We start from the raw sequence: 5,276 nt of genomic DNA, 5'->3' as shown, positions 1-5,276 counted from the left end.
CTCCACGCTGGGGGAAAAGCGACCTTTTCAAAACACAAATCTAATCATGTTAGCCTTTCTACTTAAGATTCGGGTAAACAGCTTCCAGTTGCCCTCAGGATGAAGTCAAACATCTTGAACAGGGCCTTAGCTGTGACCTTAAAATGTTTTTAGCCTGGCCCTTTGGTTCTGGCCTCTATGTACAGATCCAGATCCAGACCCTTCTCACAGGCACCATGCGATTCCTCACTCAGCACCGCCCCCCCACGGCTTCTTCACTCAACCTCAGAGGAGAAAATGTCTTATTGGATGTTTTGGTTTTGATCTTGTTTTTTTGTTGTTGTTTTTTATTTGTTTGTTTGTTTTGTGGGTGTGTGTGTGTGTTTTTTTTGCACCAGGTACCTCTTCTTTTCATTGATATAATTTGTATTTATGTGTATGATTATTTAACATCAGACTGCTCATGCCCATGAGATTATGTACTTTATAATGTGGAGGAAAACTCTGCTTTTTGCATCTTTAGACCATCAGCATGGCATAAGTATTCTGCCTAGAGCGAAGATTAAAAAATATTTATTGAATAATCAAACCATTACATTAATAATAGAGAGAGAGATGGGTTTTAGATTCTGCTTGTCTCTCAAACTCAGTTTTTAAAAAATGTATTCATTCACTTATTTTGAAAATTACATTATGTATTGCTTACTCAAACTACTGATCTATCTAACACTAGCTTGTCAAATTGAATTATTAAAATTGAAAACCTCCACATACATTTTCTTTAATCAGGTTATTATGGGTTTTCCACATGCCTATCTTTCAAAAGAGATTACTTTGCCTTTTACTTCAATGAGAATGCTTTTCCACCATGACAAGCCTGGCCCAAGTACCACTGAATTCTACCATTTTTCCAGAATTGCGATAATGATATGGGGAAAAAACTGGCAAATATTAATTGATAACAGAAATCATGCAAATCTGTTAAAATGTAAAACACACTAACACATGCTTGGTATCTTGTCAGATTTTTAAAGTTAATTTTTAAAATTATTATTGCATAAATAATACCTGTCTGAGTTGTTGATATATATTAGATATTGGCTAGTAAGTATGGTAAGAGTTAGTGAGTTTTGAAGAATATTAAGTTTTCCACTCCTTCCATGTTTATTATTTAAGCTGCTGGTAAAGCTTAGCCTTTCTAAGATAATGTCTTAAAAATTTATTTTATGAAGGAAAATTTCTTCCGTTCTAGTGTCTCCTGAATATTTCTCGGTCATCAACATTTTTATTGTTTCACCAAAAGGAAATTTTAAAAACAAAGGACAAAACACATTATATATTTGAGAACTTCAAAAAAGATCTATCAAAAAAAATCAGGTTAATCACATAAATTTCTTTTGAAACTATATCTTGGTACATTATCTCTGTAAATTTTTAAAATACAAATTTTACTCAGGGATTTTGTTGTTGTTTTTGCATCTTACTGTGTTTTTTAAAAAGGCTATCTTTAGCTAGGCGTGATACATGATAATCTTCAGTTTCTCTATGAGAAAATCAATTTCTGAAAGTCTTATGTATTACTTCATGTTTCTAAAGATACTAACAAAGCCCTTTCAATGGACTGTTTGAACAGCACGAGTTCTTAGCTCTTATCCTCTGACACTGGTCTCATGACATCACTTCCGTTCCTGCATATCTGGTATGGAGTTCCTTGATTGTTCAGTTGTCTCTTTCACTCATGCCTTCTCTTACTCACTTTCTCATTTATTGGCCTATATAGCCATTTAATAAATATTTCCAAGTTTCTACTATGTACACAGCACATAACAACAAAGGACACAAAGGAATAAAGGCATAGTTCTTAAACTTGAAGAGTTTATAGCAAAAAACATTTGAAACAAGTCAAAAAATGTAAAAACTGTAGGAATTAAGAATAAAATAAGGATATTCGTTGGCTCAGACTTTTTTGAATTGCACCATTATAGTAGTTCTATTAGCAGGCTCTGATTTCTGATAAGCTATAATCTTAAGCTTTGCTGGAAAATGGTAAAGATGCAGAAAATTTAAAGAAAAAAGCAGCAAAATAGTTGCTGTTTGTTCACAGAGTTAGATTGATGTATATAATTTCAATAAAATTATTCAGTGGAATGCAACAGTTTCGATAGAATTTTTTCTGAAGAAGAACCACAGGATTGAACCAAGTTTTAAGTTATACCTGTGTCCCTTAAGCATTGGAAAACTTGTCCTCATAGGAAGAATGAGAACTAATGCCAAATAAAGTATTAAGCTTTCAAGGGAAGTAGTGTGCACTTTCCAAGCTTCTACCTAAAGTTCTCCCACGCTCTACTCTCTCATTTTCTTCCCTAAATGCATTCTGAAAAGATATTTTAAAAGATATTGCAGCAGGCTATCAGGAAGCATATTTGCCAGTTCCTTCGATGAAATCACTGGAGAAAGGGTCCAAATTTACATTCCATTAAAGGGAAAAATTTGTAATATTTGCATAAAGGCAATCATAAACTTGGTATTTTATTTTTAGCCTTCTTTTGTTTTCCATTATAAACAATAAAAATTGGAATTAACAATGACCAAAAAATGAAGCTTATAGGCTCACTTATGCTAAAAAAAAAAAAAAAGTCCCAGCCTATAGCATTTCAAATTTGCTATAATGAGGCTCGATGTTTCAAAGCTGATGTCAGGGGACAGACATGGTTCACATCCAGTCATTTTTAGTGTAGGTAGCTGTATTGATGGAGAATATGACTTAACAAAACAATATGTTCAAATCCATATAATGAGAATTATTTGAAAAGTGAGTCTCTTTTGTTCCTGACTTATTATTTAAATTTACTTCTATTTCTCTGGCTTCTTTATTTTGGTAACCTAATAGAAATAAAAATTCATAGCCCTGATACAGCTTGGTCACTACTTCTCCCTGTGGATAATTGATCAGGACACAGAAGAGGTTGACTTCTTCCTACACTACAAGTTACAATTTCAAGCAGCTTTTTCTGCCTTAATTTTTCCCCACTCAGTAAAATGATATACAAATTTTCGTCGACTTTGTAAAGGCTCACTCACTTGTTTTGTATAGCATTATATACCCCACAAACTGTGGCACTAAGTAGAACACATTATTATTTATTATCTGTGTGCACATATATAGATTCAGGTTCATGTACAAATTTAAGTTTGGCTGTTTTGATTGACTACAAGTTATTTTTAAAAAAAAGGAAGAAAACCACAGAAATTATTTGGCTTGTGCTTTTTTCCCTTTTTTTAAAAACTGATTAAATCAGCCCAAATCAGTCAAAAAAATCAAATCATTTAGATAAGAGGAGTGCACTGCTAACTCATAGAAGGGAAACAAAACCAAGCATTTCTTCAGCAACAAAATTCTAGTCAGGGTTTGCTGCTAGGCTGGAAAACAAAAACAAAATTTAAAGGTGCTCCCCCCCCCCCCCCCCGCCCCATCTTTGCCATCTTTAATGTCAATGCCACTTGCTGTGATTTGTGCTGGGCAAGGAGAATTGCTGTCCTCTTGATCTCAGAACATTTGACAAGTCCTGACACTCTGGGCATACTGTACAACAAAATACATTTATTAGCAACACCATCTCTCCCTTCATTTCAGCTCAGGCATAAGAGATAGGTTACTTAAAATTCAAGTGCCAGGAAAGCCCATTGTAAAAGGGAAATATTTTCAAGCGAATTCCGTTTGATCTTTTTTTATAGGGGCTCCTACCAGCCTCTCTCCCTTCCTCCCCAGACCCTGGAAACCAATTAGTCTCAGCACAGAGGCCACAGACCAGGTTGAAATGGCTCGTTTTTATTTTTAGGGGATAAAATTTCAGCCAGGATGTCTAGTCAGTTGTCAAATAGTATACTTAGCACACTTCTTTCTCTCACACATATCCATTGGATTTCCCTTTGGAGAACGCCTAGATCTTTGAGTCCGACTCCTGGAAAGGAATTAGATCTGGTTGCAGTTCAAATCCTTCAGCTCTGACAATGGCATAACATCACAGGGCCACCTCATCTTTTACAGACAGCCCCTCCAACCAAGTTTTCTAAAAGGTTTCTCTTCCTTGTCTTCTGTCTTCTGGCATTTCAGCAGCTTTTCCTTTCCTTATGTTGTTTGCATACAATTCTGAAAGTCTTTTTCCCCATTATCCAAAGTAGCAGAAAACAGAGGACCAACTTTGATTTTTAAAATGTTCTTGAAGTGCTTTTTTTTGGGGGGGGGGATATGTGCTCCCAAGACAAAAATGGAAGCAAAGTCTTTGCCCCTCCTCACCCCCCTATTCTGAACCTACCTTAATTCGTGGAAGTGAAAAAAATTATCAGCTGGGTTGGCCTTTTCTTTCTCAGGAACAACATTGCAGAGAGAAAGGTGTGTGTGTGTGTGTGTGTGTGTGTGTGTGTGTGTGTGTGTATCTGGCTAGTTGAAAGGCTTTGAGGAAAGAGAGCAGAGCTCTCCCCCAGGAAAGCCTAAGCTCAGCAGATGGGAGGGGACCTAGGGTCGCCTTCCTCGGTTTGAGTCCAGTGCCGGAGCCGCTCCCCGTGCCCCCTTGGCGAGCCAGGGGCCCTGGCGCTGTGCCAGGACTCCAGACAGCGCCAGGCAGGTCGGTGGATAGGGGGGCTTGGGTGTTCTCTTTGCAGAAGACGCCCATTTGGAGGGAAAACTCCCTTTATTTTTCTGGGGCTCCACAGCCGCCCCCCTCCCCAGTCCCCTATCATTTTTACGCTGATCACACTCCTGGTGATGAACTTGCGGCTCAGCTTCCTGCTGCCTGCTTGACCCGAGAGCACCAGCAGGCTGACGGCCTCGCCCTCAGCTCCCTCCTCCTCTCGCAACCCCGGGGCCTCGGGACGCCGGTGGGGGTTCGAGCGGGCCGGGGCTGCAGGAGGGGCGCGCGGGGGCGCGGGGTCCCGCCGGGGAGCGCGCACGGAGCGGCGCCTCAGCCGCCCTGCTTCCTGGAGCTGTGCTCCTTTGACCCCAGTGGCAGTCCCTGTCACTGCACCGCTCGCGCTCCCTCTGGCTCGCCGCGCCCTCGCTCCCTCTCCTCGCCCCCTCGCTCGCTCTCTCCCCAGATCGAGGCTGCTCGGGTCCTTTCTCCCCCCACCCCCCGCCTCCCTCTTGTGCCGCGCCCCCCGGCCCCCAGCCCCAGCCCGCGGCGGGACCTCCGGGGTCGAAGGTTCTGGCCCGCCCGCGCCCCTCGCCGCCCCCGCGCGCCCCCAGCACGCCTCCCTCCGGCTCCGGCAGCTCCGCGATGGATCGCCGGCTCCTTGGGCGC

This window comes from Ailuropoda melanoleuca, chromosome 16 (genome assembly GCF_002007445.2).
Source record: "Ailuropoda melanoleuca isolate Jingjing chromosome 16, ASM200744v2, whole genome shotgun sequence".
Lineage (NCBI taxonomy): Eukaryota > Metazoa > Chordata > Mammalia > Carnivora > Ursidae > Ailuropoda > Ailuropoda melanoleuca.
Note: the sequence above shows the minus strand (reverse complement) of the source record.